Source organism: Scatophagus argus, chromosome 4 (assembly GCF_020382885.2).
Source record: "Scatophagus argus isolate fScaArg1 chromosome 4, fScaArg1.pri, whole genome shotgun sequence".
NCBI lineage: Eukaryota > Metazoa > Chordata > Actinopteri > Scatophagidae > Scatophagus > Scatophagus argus.
The window spans coordinates 1,971,324-1,987,654 of record NC_058496.1 but is presented as its reverse complement, the minus strand read 5'-3'; the positions used below and the strand labels follow the sequence as shown (position 1 = coordinate 1,987,654).

The following is a 16,331-nucleotide window of genomic DNA, read 5'->3' as shown; positions in this document are numbered from 1 at the left end:
AGCAGTCAGGCCAGATTACATCTGACTGTTCAGGCTGCTCCTCTGTTCCATCGCCAAGGAAACAATATGGGCAAATAATGACCCAGTGTGCCTCGCTGCACTTTTTCCCAGTTCAGTCCAGACAGTAATAGCACTCAATGGGGAAGATGTGATCTGTACTGCATAAATCAAGTGACCGTGAGGCTGCAGAGGTGACCAGTGCGCAAGCTTAAAGCTTCATTCATACGCCACGTTGGCTTCTTACAGCATGTCAGCGATGCAGCAGCTCAGATTCACTCAGTTCATGCTGCGGCGGCTGCTGTTTGTTTGTCATTGCATGTACAGAGCAGAGACAGATGAGGTTTGCATGTGTCCCGGAGAGTTCATGTGTTTCAGATTTATGAAGGTTTACAAGTGAATATCCTGCTCTTAGAGGTTAATCCCCTGGAGGATTAAATGGTGGCCAACAGTGTTTGGAGTGTTGCATTACCAGACTTATTTTTCTTTTTTTAGCAGTTACTTACAGTAAAACTGCAACAAGTAAAAGCAGTAGTTTATGGGTCAGTACAAGCAGGCAATGCGGTTGTATTTGTAAAGTACATTATATGGACAAACACACACAGAGAGAGAGAGAGACAAAATAATGTTACAGCAGCAAAACAAGCAGCAAATTCAACTCTGATATACACTGCCCGGACAAAAGTTTTGGGACATCTGACCATTACACCAACACAGACTTTAATGACATTGTATTGTAAACACACAGACAGCTTTGCAGCTCTAACAGCTTCCACTCTTCTGTGAAGGCTTTCCACAACATGTTGGAGTGTTTCTGTGGGAATTTGTGCCCATTCATGCAGTAGAGCATTTGTGAGGTCACACACTGATGTTGGACCAAAAGGCCTGGCTCACAATCTCCGTTCCAGTTCATCCCAAAGGTGTTGGATGGGGTTGAGGTCAGGGCTCTGTGTGGGCCAGTCAAGTTCTTCCACACCAAACTCATCCAACCATGTCTTTATGGAGCTTTGCTTTGTGCACTGGGGCACAGTCATGCTGGAATAGAAAAGGGCCTTCAACAAACTGTTGCCACAAAGTTGGAAGCATAGCATTGTCCAAAATGTCTTGGTATGCTGAAGCATTAAGATTTCCCTTCACTGGAAGTCAGGGGCCGAGCCCAAACCCTGAGGAACAGCCCCATAGAGAGGAGTGTCTGGATACGTTTGTCCTTATGCTGTATGTTTCTTGCACGGAAGGTTAAAACTAGCAGCCACACTGACCCTGATTCTGTTCTACTGATATGGTAACACCTTGACATGCTTGCGTCTTCAGACAAAAGTGTAACTGCACTCTTTTGTCCATGAAATACTAACAGGGTCTGATTCCCTCATCTGCGTCTGTGATTTTATTTAAAGCGTAAATTGAACAAATTACACATTATTAAAGAGCGTTCAAGCTAACAGCACAGCTGCATGGAAGAGACCAACTCGTCTCCTTCGTTTACATCCTCCCTCCAGCTCTGCAAAGGATCCGGATGTTTCTGTTTTATTTTGAAATGTTTCAGTGTGAACAAAAACACTCTGAGTAAGCACAGCATTGATTTCTTTCCCCTGCTCTCCGCCCATAAATAAATGCATGACCTTACCGTCTGCAGAAATTTCCTTATGTTTTCCGAGCGAACACACGCAGTTTGGACCTGTTCTTACATCAAAATTGTTGCTGTGCTCGCAGCAGGCAGCACTCAGTCAGGGAGGCAAAGTGGCTTGAGATGTAAACATGCAATTGTCTACAGGCATTGTGGCAAACATACTGCTTGTTTCTCTCCTAATTACATTTATTGAACTCGGTTTGGATTGCATTACAATGAGGTTTCCTTCGTTCAGCTTTCTCTTCTGAGAATAAGCTCCACTTGTCTTTAATATCGCCATTCAAATTTCTTTCAAAAGCTCCTTCCCCACAGATTTATCTAACTTAATAGGCAAAAGAAACCTTGGCCTGCAGTTGGCTCCAATTAACCTCAGTTTAGCTTGGCCTTCAAGATGATTGGCTTTTATACCAAAGTCTATTCCAGTTAAAGAAATGCCTGCTCTGGCACCAGCGCTGTCTCATTTCTCTAACCTGCACCAGAGAAACGTTTAAATGAGCCTATTAAAACAGGCCCTGGGCTGTTGAGAAATGTATAGAAACTGGATTTGGAGAGAAAAAAAATACACATGCACAAAGGAAGGGATGTTGAAGAACCCGGCACATGTAACACAGCCGGGCAGCTTTGCTTTCAGTCAGGCAGATTCAATCAAACAGAAGACAAACAGAAGAAGCTACCAGTCTCATCCTCTCATCTGCACTCCTGCACTTGTGCGTGCCGACGCTGACAAGCAATCTTATGCCGTCCAGTGTTATCATCCCCGCGACTCTGTCCACCTGAGGCCCTGCATGCACATGAGTGGGATGCCTCCTCCTCTCCTGCAGCCCGTTTAGCAGGGCTTACCAGCCCTGACGTGTAATCAGGCCGCGTGTACACCTGAGCGTGTCGCGGGGGCGTCAGAAGCTGGACCCTCAACGCAGCAGGACCAGCGGACGTGTTCGTGCCTCCAGATGAGATGCCACACTCTGTACGTGTCACCTGGTCCACCTTGAAGCTTCACATGTTAGCACACATTCATGAGTGACAGTGAAGCAGGTGAGAGTGAAGCCTCGGGAGCTCTCACTGAAAAGACAGAAGTTTTCAGTGAATCCACCGCCTTCGCTGCCTTTTGTGCCAAGACCATATTCCTGATTAACCGTCACTGAGAGATGCATATCTGCTCGTTTTTCATAGCCGAGGTGACCGTCAGTGACGGCGAAGCCGCAACAGCATCTCCGTCATGTTGTGCGAGCGGCTGGCGCTGATGCAGCCTGACATTTCACACACTTGTCGTCAGTCTATCATTTTGCGATCTAACTCAGCTCTCTGCAGCCCACAGATCAGCCCTCCCGTCTCTCACAGGCCGTAAGTCAGCGAGCGGCGCTGAATCACAGTCCTGAATATGTAAATGGAGGCCATTAAAGCTCTCTTTCTTTAATTAGTCTTTAGGTTTCATGACTGAGCGCTTCCAATTATGGATCAATGTCTCATTTCTGAGTGTGTGGAGGCAGTTTTTCTGTTACAAAACGTTTTATATTTTCTGGTCTGCCAAGACGGACGTCACATCACACTCTAAGTGCTGATCAATGACAAACTCTGCTGTGTAAGCTTACTGATATGTGCATTATGTGCATTGCAAAGACCTTTTTATAAATAAACGCGCTCAGATTTCAACCAATCTGCAGTTTGACTGATGGGATGATGCTGATGTGTGTGCAGTGGTTGCGGTACATCAGGGCTGATGTGTGTGTAATTGCTCTGGTAGTAATTTAGCGCTGAGCTCATTAAGAGGTGGCTGAATTCTCTTTAATACTTAAATGCACTCCTGATGCGGAGTTGGGGGCACACTGGGAGGAGGTGCTGATGTAGCGCTTTGAGACTAAAATGCTGCTCTTACCATTAATTGGCTTGTGTTCACATGCAGCACTGAGGCTCAGGTACGGTGGGATTTCAACACTTGAAAATGTCTTTATTTTTTAACTTTCCTTCTCATACAGATTGTTTCTCGAGCACACTTGAGACTTGGTTTCCTCGTGGGGTCACAATTCCCCCACAATGCTCGCACCTTTTGTTCCTTTCCGTTATCAGAATCAGTTTGTGGCTCTGCAGCGTGTCGACTGTTTCCACCCTGACAGCAACACAGCTTCACCTCGTGATGATTCCTGCCATGCACATGATGTCAAAGAGTGACTTCCACTGGCCAGCGGCCACACAGTTACGGTTAAAAATATTTCATCGTGTGGAGAGAAGGATTCCCAGTTCTTAAACGTAACGTGTTTAAGGAAATGTGAATTATTCTGAGAATTAAAAATGAAATGAATGAATGAATGTATTTCACATAAAATTCAAAATTCATAACATTTATTATTGTTTTGTTATTTTCAGTCTTTAGAAGTCAGCAGATTGCAGGAAGTAAAGTCTCCTGCTGTCCCCTTTGGTTTCCACATCCTCCTCACTTTGAGCTCTCGGTGTTGGAAATTCTGTTCTTGATGGTTCTGAGAGCCGTCGCTTCAAAACAGAGAACATTCGAGGTTCTACACTTTCTCACAATCTACAGACCATATAAATCAACAGTAATTTTTAATTGGAAATTAATCCAATGAGTAATCAAAGAATCAGTGTAATTACTCTGTTTTCACAGTTAATGAGCAGTTGAATCCTCATTAAATCAAAGTGGATGCAAATTAACCAATCAGTCCATTGCGTAATCAGTGACAAATCAGCAGTTAACTCAGACTTTGTTTTGGGTGGCACCTGTTCAAACATACCTGCACAGCCCAAAGTGCTTCACGCAGCAAAAGCAAAACAACATCGATGAAATTTAATAAATTAACCAAAGATGACACTGAAAGAAAATAATAAAATAAAATAAAAAAAAACAAACAAAAAAAACTGCAATTAAAATTTAAATTCTTTGTCATCACTCTAAAAAGCTAAAGATTAAAATAATTCCAATTGAAAAGTTCAGCGTAAGAACTGCTTTAACGGCTGCTGCGGCTGCCGAGCGCTGAGGGATGCGTGGAGGTGAAGGGTGTGGGTGTCGTACGCTTCGGTTACAGCGGATGTCTTAAGGACTCGTGGGACGGTGGGAGGTGGGCAGGAGGTGACTCCCCTCGCTGCCTGTATGATCCATAGGATGCTGCGTTAGGACTGTAGCCATCATGCCCACACACTGTAATCATCACAAACAAAGCTCTCCTGTTCACTCATGTGTTTACGTGGAGGAGCACGCGTGAGACTTGTGTGCTTATGAACCTGTACATGTGTGAATCTGGGCTACATGTCAGATTTCAGAAGGGCTCTGCCGTGGCTACGTCACGGTAAACATCCACAATTAGACCTGTGCACTACTTTTTCACAAGATGCTGGCACGGATCTCGCTCTGCTGTCGCAGCAAATTCAACATCTGTCTCTGCTGTCCGTACGCCCCGCTGACCCGTTTGCAAAGCACACGCTCTAATGCTGAGCTGATCCTTTCCATGACTCCTTCAGCCTTTCTTGGGTCTCTCAGGGTTGATTCGTAACCTTGCACATCCTTCAAGCAAAGGGGGTCTAAAGCCCAGGTTGCAATAGAGTACCATTGATCTGATGCTCTGGGCCCCTCCGCTCAATGCCTCCTGTGTGTTCTCCTGGTTCTGTTACCATGCCAACAGTGCTGAAAGGACCCAGGTTGTGCGGGTGTTTAGCGAGGAGGACAGGCGCTGCCAGTGTCAGAGCACCTGCAGGTGGAAGGGCAGGCCCAGACGGTCACATGATGTCACCCGCAGATCATCCGGAGGGGGTATCTGCAGGCAGGGAGGGAGGACGGGGGAGGGATCAGTTGATATCTGCACAAACATTTGCATGAGCGCCCCAGGGCTCAGTGTCTGCTGCCCCCTAGTGTGCGAGTGCATGAGTTATCAGCTGCTCGGTGGTGGTTAAACGCCTGTCATCCAGCCTTGAGATGAGTGCTTTGATGTGGGAAAAATTGAGAGTAACTGTCAGGACAAGTAGCAATTTATTATACTGCTCTTTAGAAAGCTTTGCTATGAATGAGACAGATACAGAGTGCAGCTGACTGGGAAGTGATGTCTGATGCACAGGGGTCTGAGGTCAGCCGTGATGATAACTGCCGTCATTAGGGGTCCATTACACCGTGGAGCCTACTTCAGCTGATGGACTCTAATGATGTTGCACTGCAGAAAAGCGTTTAGTTTTGATTAGGCAGTTGCTGGCATGGTGCATTTCATTAACTCCAAGATGAGATTTCATTGTCTGGGAGATTCACATGCCACCGTTTGAGTCTGTGGCCTGTTCGCCTCGAGGCAGTCGAGAGCAAGTTAAGAAACAAAGGCAATAATGAAAATATTCCACTCCTGACGCTCTTCTTTTACATCCAGTGTCCTCTTTAATGTCTCCACTTGATTAATTATTGTCTTTTAGCCTTTGCTTTGAAGCTTACCAACCTGCCAGCTAAACATTTAGTAAATAATCTGAGTGATGATGAATTCACATCAATCACAAAAACTCTTCTGTGTCCAATTCAACACCACGTTTAGCAGAAAGTGTCTAGAGAGGCATTCAATCTACGTACATTTAATCGAGTGTGTGACAGTTTGCATGACTTAGGGAGGGAGGGAGGGAGCGAGTGTGTGTGTGCGTGTGTGTGTGCGTGTAGGGGAGTTGAATATTTTAGCTGATGAATGCTGCAGAACACTGTTAAGCTAATCGGAAATTTGATCCCCTTAGTGGTTTTGATGCGCACAAGCCCTCGGTTTCCACCCGTGGTTCATTATAATCGTATAATTAATAGCACTCAGCCCTTTTCTCTGTGTGTGCGATAGAAAAGGGTAAAGAATAAGTGATTGAATTAAAGGGGATCTGATGCTTATTAAAAGTGAGTTTTAATTCAGGCGCTGTAGGTTATTTGAAATGTAACGACCAGATTTCTTTTTTCTTTGCGTTTCCACAATATGTCTCTGGCCTATTGAGAGCAACAAAGCAGTACAATGTTTCTGATCATAAAATTATTTTTATTATTCCATTTAGGAACCTTACGTCTCCATTGGAGATGACAGGCGCAGAGAGGAGGGGGATCCAAAAGCAGCAGTGGTCAGGAGCACTGAGGTTCATAGTTTATCCGTCGGACATCAGGAAGTGCCAGAGAACACTTTTTAAACTCTTGCTTAATAATTATTAGACAATAAGCCTGTAAAACAAACATACTGGGTTTTACTGGGTTTATTGGATTGGATTGGATTGAATTTCCAGTAAAAGGTGGTAAAAACATGGCCTGTGTGAGTGTCATATCAGTATACACAGTACTGTCCAAAGGCTTTAGGCAGGTGTGAAAAAATGCTGTAAACTAAGAATGCTGTCAAAAATAGAAATAATAATTGTTTATTCTTATCAATTTACAAAATGCAAGGTGAGCGAACAAAAGAAAAATCTAAATCAAATCAGTATTTGGTGTTACTACCCTTTTCCTGCAAACCAGCACCAATTCTTATAGGTACACTTGCACCAATTCAGGGATTTTGGAGGATTATAGTCAATTATACTAAAACAGGTGCTAATGATCATCAGTTTCACAGGTAGGTTGAAACACAGTCATTAACTGAAACAGAAACAGCTGTGTAGGTGGCTTAAAACTGGGCGAGGAACAGCCAAACTCTGCTACCAAGGGGAGGCTGTGGACCACAGTTTCATGGCACAGGTTGTATACGGTGGCAACAGGACACAAGGTAGTCATACTGCATCAGCAAGGTTTCTCCCAGATAAGGATTTCAAGGCAGACTGGGCTTTCAAGATGTGCTGTTCAAGTTCTTTTGAGGAAGCACAAAGAAACGGGCGACCTTGAGGATCGCGGACGCGGTGGTCGGCCAAGGAAACTTAGAGCGGCAAATGAAAAACACATCAAACTGGAAGATGTCCAGCAGTGTCATCAGCTCAGAACTGGCAGAGACCAGTGAGACCCACGCCCATCTACTGTCCGGAGAAGTCTGGGCAGAAGTGGTCTCCATGGAAGAGTTGCAGCCAAAAAGCCAGACCTCCGACATGGAAACGAGGCCAAGCTACTCAACTATGCATGAAAACACAGGAAGTGGGCTGCAGAAAAATGGCAGCAGGTGCTCCGGACTGATGAGTCAAAATTTGAAATATTTGGCTGTTGCAGAAGGCAGTTTGTTCACCGAAGGGCTGGAGAGCGGTACAATAGTGAGTGTCTGGAGGCAACAGTGAAGCATGCTGGAGGTCCCTTGCAAGTTTGGGACTGCATTTCTGAGTTGGAGATTTGGTCAGGATTAATGTTGTCCTCAATGCAGAGACATACAGGCAGATACTTAACCATCATGTAATACCATCAGGGAGGCGTATGACTGACACCAAATTTATTCTGCAACAAGACAACAACCCCAGACATACAGCCAACGCTATTAAGAACCATCTTCAGCGTCAAGAAGAAGAAGTAGTCCTGGAAGTGATGAAACGGCCCCCACAGAGCCCTGGTCTCAACATCATCAAGTCTGTCTGGGACTGCATGAAGAGACAGAAGGATTTGAGGAAGCCTACATCCACAGAAGATCTGTGGTTGGTTCTCCAAGATGTTTGGGACAACCTACCAGCTGAGTTCCTTCAGAAACTGTGTGCAAGTGTACCCAGAAGAACTGATGCTGATTTGAAGGTTTAATTAGTTATTTGATGTCATAAAAAAGGGGCTGAAACATTATGATTGACAGCTGAGCACTGCTCCTGATTGGCTCAGACGGGTATGGGGCGGGAACTCGATGCCACGGCTCCATCAGGCTCCAAATGAGGTCACCAGAACAAGATGGCAGCACTCGTATCTGGGATACTTTGGCTTAACTTTTATACACTGGGAGGAAGTTTAGATGCGCCGGTCACTTTTACATAACAAAGGACTGAACTGTCAGCGGACATGTTGCATTGTGGGTAATGTAGGCACCGAGTTCTGACGAGTAAGAAGGATTTGTGGAATTGACCAAAAGGCATTAATTTTGATCCTGTTCAGTGACAGTGTTGCAGAAGTGCAACGCTAAACAGTTTGATTGGTGAGGATTTATATCATTAGTTGTTTTCACCTCGGGGTTAACTTCCAGGATGAAAATGATTACCAGATACTTACAGCTCAATCAAATATTTTACCCTAATGCTTCCTTCTTGAAATACTCCAGACTGTTCAACATCTGATTATTTTATAGCATGACAGTATGGAATGTACTCAAGAAGTTATGTGCCAAGAAAGAGATGTGTTACAGGATTTATGCTTCCTGTCATAAAGGTTTTTTTTCCCGTCACAGTCCCACATCCCCAACACAGCCTTTAAAACTGAGAGCTGCTTTTAACTGCCCAGTTTAGCGTTTCCTCCACTTTTGTCCTGCCAGTTGAGAGGTGTGTGTAAATGAATGCTAGCTGACGCACCATAAATCAAAGGTATTGGTTTGGTTTCTTGGAGGAAATGATGGCAACATGAAGGATGCTCCTGCTCACTTGATTGTATCACCAGTGGAAACACATGGACATGTTTAAAATGCTGCACGCATGCACACACACACACACACACACACCACACACACACACACACGGCCAACACTGTGCCATACATACAGAGGCAGCTTGGTATTAAAGTGTAATCAAATGTGAAATTAGCATTGTTTTGCATGTCATCCTGACAAGTTAATGTTGTGCGCTGGGGGCTGTGGGGTCAGCAGGCGCTTTGTGCTGGATCCACAGCTGGATCCTGGAGAGGATGGAGATGACAGCACTCACCAGCTGCAGGAATGTGTTGTTGCTGTCAGGTGAAAGGAGAAAAAAGGTTTTTATCCTCTCACTTTGTGTCTAACCTAGAGTGAAATTTTATATTGCCACTTTTTTAACCAAGGAACACTTGACATCTGTTAGAAACCTTCTAATGGAGTTCGTGAGTTTGAAAAAAGAACCAAAAAAAAACCACTGGCTGACTGTAAAGATGTCAGTTTGTGTGCTTTTGCACTTTCCCACCAGTGATGGAGAGCCAGCAGAACACAATAGACGAGCTTTTTTCTCCTCTCTCATCTACCACAACACTTCAGATGTTTACCAGAGGTGTTCATAGAGACGTTCCTTCGTTCCCTGACGTTTCATCACCACCTTTTAAATGATGACTGCATCAATGTGTACTTCACTTTACCTAACAAGCTTATGATTCTGCATGGACTGTGACAGCATACGATATGAGTCCTCCAGGTTAGTACAGGCAGTCATAATGCATTATAAGCCTCATCAGTCAACCTCCAGTATTGCATAGATTATGAGAGCTGTTTGAAATCTCATTCTTCAACAAGCCAGTCATATTGTGAATGAAATGTGTGGCACTTTGTGGGTCGTGAACAGGCACAGTATCCCACAAAACATGATGACAACTTGCTAAATGAAAGGTAACAACATTGACCAAAAAAGTTGTTCACTGCGAAGACCTGATTTCAGTGCACATCATCAATATGGAATGTTTGCATTGGTTTAACCGTAATTCTGACTGGCTTTGGTGGCGACGTTTAATCGACTGCTAATGGCTCGCATCCCCGATCTCGACTTCAAAATGAGCACACCGAGCGAAAGGAGGGGAAGAAGAAGAAGAAGAAGAAGAAGTGTTATCTTTTCCTGGTCTTCTGTCCTTGCACATGTTTTCATATCATCACATGAATCTGCTCTCCTGCTCTCTGAAAGCGTCAGTATCCCCGTCGGCTTCCTCTTTCTTCTCTCTGGCTCCAACTCTCCTGTGGCCACTACATACAATATATCTCTGCATAACCATGAACCTCCAAAGGCACAGAGGCAGCTACACCGTGCTGACATTTATCACTATAATTCTTATTCCTGTCTCCTCTTTATCTGACAGCGTTTCAGGGGGGAGTTTACACCTTTTTCTCCTCCCGTCACTATCTCTCCCTCGCCCTCTCCCTCTCTCCCCCCTCTCTGTCTGTCTGCTCGGGACAAGGCTGAATTGAAAAGGTCCTCTGGGTATGGGCGTCTGAGGGTACTTCTCCCCTCTCTCTCCAAACTCTGTGACCCCCCACCCCAGCACCACCACCACCACCACCTCCCACCCTTTCACTTTTCTCCTTCTCGCCCTTCGTGGACTTTTGCAGAAACGTACTGGAAAGGTTTTCTTTGGAATATAAAGACACTGTTATGGACCTACCATACCTGGCTCTGGCTTCGCACTCGAGTTTCTTTTACCTGACTCGAGGAACTGTACAGGTCTCTGACTCCACGCTCAAACTCCTCTGTGAAATTAGCCTAATAATGAATATTACAATAATAGGTATCCATGGAAACCCCGTCCATATGCAGTGTTTCTTTGCTGAATACTTTTCACTTTTGTCTGCATTGACATTTGGGCTGTTGAATGTATTCGTGGCTGTCGTACATTCAGCCTCTGAGTGATTTGCTTTGATTGCAGAGTAGCTAATCAGAGGGCCATGAAAATGTGACTCAAGGACTGTGGTTTCTGGTCAGGGCTCCCTGAGCAGAGGGATTGAGCTTCATGCTGTGACCATTGTGGTCCGTGCTCAGAAATCAGACTCCAAAAGAAGCTCTGACCTCTGAGGTTGATGCTCGTCTGAAGTAATTCGCTTCTCTTTGAGCTTCTCTCAGGCTGTGAACCAGGATGCTGCCACAGAGATGGACTTCACAAGCTGATCATTCTGATGCTCAAATCTGTTCATGTGTATATGCATATATTTGCATCTCTGTATGCATCCATGCGACCAAATGTTTCACAATTGCGTGTACGGTCTATGAAATATTTACTTTCGACTCCACTTCTGTTTGCTGTTGAGGGTTTTTTGGTGTATGTGTGTTTTCACAATTACAAGATTTGAGTTTTGCAAACCAACCCAGTCACCAGAATCAAAGCTGGTACTCAGCTGTCTCTCAGCAAGTCACGGATTTACGTTGCAACTTTCTTTCCGTTATGAGTTTCAGTTTTATGTTGTGCTGCCACTGCGCTGTTGGTTTCGTCTCTAAAAACGCTTGGACGAGGTTAGGAAAAGATCAGGTTTTTACCTTTAAATACGTGTTTTTGTCTCCACAAACAAGCCTGGAAAATCTCCCAAAGTGTCCTTTAAATTATCCGCCATCGGTGCCACAAAGTCTGCCACAAAGAGTCCCAGCGGTGGCTAAAATGAGCCAGTTTGGTGGTTGGTTGAAGTGGTCTTGGTAGCCAGCCCCTCCACTTCCTGATGGGAAGTTCAGCTCGCGTGCATGTAATCAGAATGTGATTTTACGTGTGTTGTAGAAATGCTGTTGTGAAAACATGTAACATATCCAGGAACAGTTCACACATTTAATTCGGGCGACCGAGTGGTGCAAACTGATGTGCTGCGCTGTGGGTTTGACAGCATGTTAACACTTGGAGCTGCTGTCATGTTCAGCCCAGTCTGCTGCACATCCATGTTTGCATTAGATCAGAAAAACACAAGTGATCAGACTGTGTGCAGGCATGGACTCACACGTGGCTATTTGTGTGTGTGTGTGTGTGTGTGTGTGTGTGTGTGTGTGTGTGTGTCCTGGCTTCATCTTGCTGACTGGTTTATTGCTGTTCCAGGTGGTGGACCAGGAGAACAGTGGAGTTTCAGGGTGCTGTTTTCATGCACCACTGAAGCCACAAATTTGATTATTTTTTTTCTTCCACAAGTAGTTTACAGTTTGCATGAGACCCACACACACACCCACACACACACACACACACACACACACACATGCACTCACACACACACATGCACACACACACACACACACACACACACATACATGCACACCCACAACACACACACACACACACCCACCACCGCACCCACACATCCCCACCCACACACATGCACACACACACACACACAGCAACCGACACACACAACGCACACCACCGCCCCCCACACACACACCCACGCACCCCCCACACACACATGCGCACCCCCCCTCACCCACACACACACACACACGCACCCCCCCACACACACACCCCCGCACAAGACACCCCCCCCCCCCCCCACACACACACACCCCCACACACGCCCGCACCCCCCCCACACACACACACCCACCCACACGGCGTGGACTCCTCGTTCACCCGCCTGCATTATGCATCTTCTTGAGCCTCTGTGCTTCCACTCAGCCTCTCTTGTTACAGTGAATCAGCAGCAGTTACGTGCTGCTCTGCTGAGGTTTGTCAGGGCCCTTCAGGGTGTGTACTCTGCATCTCACTGTATGTATCTTATACATAAAACATTCCTCAGAGGAAAAAAGTCTGGCCGGAGCTTCAAACGTCCTGCCAGACATCTTTGTGTTGTTCCAAAGTTACAATAATACCAAGAGATGTTGAGGAATACTGGAGCTGCAGAAATGATGAAATTGGACCTGAAAATGTCACTTTATTTATCCCACAAAGCCTCGCTGTCTCCCTGTCTCCCCCTTTTCTCTAATCTCCTCTGGGTGAAGCAGTGGACACACGGATCCTATCACATCAGGGAGAGATTAAACAAAGAGTGTCACAATGACACAGTGAGTTTGATAATGGAACAATAGAAGCTCTTTCAATTACAGCTCTTTCTCTGGAGAAATCTGCTAAAGAGGAAAATTCCTCCAATAACTTTGTGTGTTTATTCATTTTGACATTTAAATCTATCTTTCTTTAACCTTCTAGCTGCCTCAGTTCAATATCTCTCTAACGTGCTGCATCGAGATAAGATTTAGTTCAATCACCTCTGCAAAGAGCTTTTTCGACTGCTGTAATTAGTCAGGCCAGAAGTTGAACAATACAAGTTTAAAGTGTTTTGAATGGACTCACAGCGCGGTATAACAGTTCACGCATGTTGATGCATCTTTGGCACTGCAGCTCCTTCATAACGTTCATGGTTGTCAGTAAAGCGTAAAGGAATCTGTGCTGCTTCATAAGGGATTCATAAGCAGTAATAAGCAGACTATGAGACCTCACTACAGCTGCTGTTGAGGTGGGCATAGATGAATATAGGTAGTCATAATGTAGTATGGGTAGTCATAGTATAGGTGAGTATAGGTTGTCATGACAGCACAGGTGGGACGAGACGCTGCTGTCGCCAAACGTCCGTTTCGCCTCTTCGGCTTCTCGTTGTCATTTTGATGTATAAAAAGTGCTACACGCAGCATCTTAAACACATGCGTTATGTTGCTAAGCTATTCACTTAAGTTTCATTGTGTCAGATCTGCTGGTGTCACTGTGATTAATGGGCATCCTCAAAGCGCCCAAACAGCAGCCCCTCAGCCGTCTCCCTGCTATTCTCAGCGAGTCAGCTGTCTGCCGTCTCGGGCAGCACCTTGTCAACTCTGATCTGCTCTGCAGTCCCGTCTCCAAAGCCACATGGCCAGCTGCTTCCAACTTTAGGGCCTGTTATCTACTGAGCCCCTCTCTATTGCCTTTGGCTGCCCTCCGGCCGTCTGTCTGGCCTCAGATTTAGGCAAACCACAGCTACTTTACGGATAATTATCAGGCTGAGGCCAGATGTGTGGCACGCATCCACGGGCTCTTTGTTACTAATTGAATTAGACCCCATGCTGGAAGTGACAGAGAAATGAACAGTTTTCCCCCGGCGAGCCATGTGATTAGCAGACTTGGAGCGGGGAGGTCGGCTCAGGATGGCATGCTGATGCCTGTGACTCAAGGTCTGAGTCACATTCACCCTGACACCCATGTTTCCGTCAGGTTTCATTTTATGACATGTTTCAATGGGGGTCAAGTACGGCGGTGAGTCGAAAACCGACTGCTGCCGGGCAAAAGAGACCAAAATATCTTGTTATTGTTCCCTCTACGTGCCATCTGCTTTACAGGCCAGCCAGCCAGCCAACCAGGAACAGCTTTGGGTTTTAAGAGTCATCATAAAAACGCCATAAATAAACCGTTTTCTCCAAGAGCATTTGTTACTTATTTGTATTTATTACAGTCACAGCTTTGTGCACGGAGCACCTTACTGATTGTTGGTCACAGAAATCACAAAGTTCTGCTGAACCTCACAGACAAGCAACAAGAATAATTCAGACTTCATTTTATTTTGATGCATTTGTTGTTTGACTTGGCTTTTCATTATGATTAATGATTAATGATAATGTACTCCAGGGTCTGTATTCTACTTTTTTGATATCAAGTTGTTTGCTATGATTGGATGAACGTTTCATTTAACACTCATCATGTGAATTAATTGTGACAGGAATTTGAAACTGAAAACTGTCACTGAGCACAACATGACATGAAGAAAATGATCCATCAAAAACACATCAAAATATAAAATTAAAAAATTAAAATGAGGTAATTTTTTGTGTGTTACTTTATTCCATGCCAAAAATCTTGTACCTGATCTTTTTCTCGTCTCCGTCTTCCTCGTTTTTATATTTCTGTCACCTTGTCGGGCCTTCCTCTGAAATTTCTGTCACTAAAGTGCTAAATTAGCAGCACGTCTGCATGCTAAATGAAGCAGAAGGGCCTTTTCTTACACTGTATTTTTATAACATTTGCCTTTTTATTGTAGAAAGAAATATAAAACCCTCATAAAATTCAGAGCGATCACAGCTGCTATTAAACTCCGCCAACTGGATCATGCGAGGAGGGAAATAATTGACATCTCTGAAGGGAGAACAAAAGCTAATAACAGTCAGCTTTTCTGTCTTTTCTGGAGGCCCTTTAACTTTGTGAAGGTGGGATTTTAGTCCATGTGTTCAGTATGATCAAACCACCCAGGCTGTGCTGTCTCCCAGAGCCTTCCTGCAGCACGAGTCTGTGCTGGGGAAAGTAGGCCACTTGGGCTGATGTCTGACACGGGGTCCTGTGCGACGCTCGCTTTATTTCTGGACGTTTGGTGCGTCATCTGTTGACTTTGCCTGAAAAATAAACCTCCGCCGGTCTGCGAGCAGCGATTAGCATCTGTCTTCCTCCACACGGCATTGTGGGACGGTTATGTAAGTCGGTGATGTCGCGCTACGCCTTCAGTGGCTCGCTGCTCTGATTGGTACTCTGTTATGAAATGTGACACAAGTTATTTGGTTGTCACCTTAATTATTTATACACACCTCTGTTGGATGTGAAAATTGGGTTGTTGTGCTCCGCTGCGCAACAAATCTTTCATTCTCTCAGAATAAACCTGAATAATAAGAGAAGGATGTGGTGTCAGAGCTCTGCGAACGTGAAACATTTTCCATTATTTATATCGTTTTACTGTTTTTAGTCCCGTATTCATAATTCAAGATGTTATACTGTACATTTGCTCTGACTTTCCAAGACGCACCACATCGCTCTGCACAAAACCTTTATTGAATTTGGCTTTAAAAGTTTTCTCTTTTCCCTGCCTCCTGCTTTACATTACCTTCCTCCTCTGCAAACAGAGCACCATGTGGATTTATGCATCTCCCCTCTTCCTCTCCCCATGTTCAAATTACGAGATGCTGTTTTGTGCCACAGAGGCCATGCAAGAAATTTATTGGCGCCGAGTCCCGCCGTTTGACACGCAAGACGTGGCTAACAGATCTTGTGCCATTTCCCTTCTCCTCTGGCTCCCGTGTAAAGCTGACCTTTCCTGCCTTGGGGCTATATTTAAACTCTGGGCTCTGAGAATTATGGCACCATGGTAAATTTTATTATCAATGCTCTCCACTTGTCTGACTTAATTCAGGCCTGCTGTAGATCGTGCCAAAGCATGCTGTATATTTACACTCTGCTACAGCAAACAAG

At 45.0% G+C, this 16,331-nt stretch overlaps 1 protein-coding gene across 2 annotated transcripts in view; it reads left to right on the top strand.

Moving 5' to 3' along the window:
* The window catches only part of si:dkeyp-14d3.1 (transmembrane protein 132C), a 107,757-nt gene that overhangs the window by 58,605 nt on the left and 32,821 nt on the right, over positions 1-16,331 (top strand). The window lies entirely within an intron of this gene.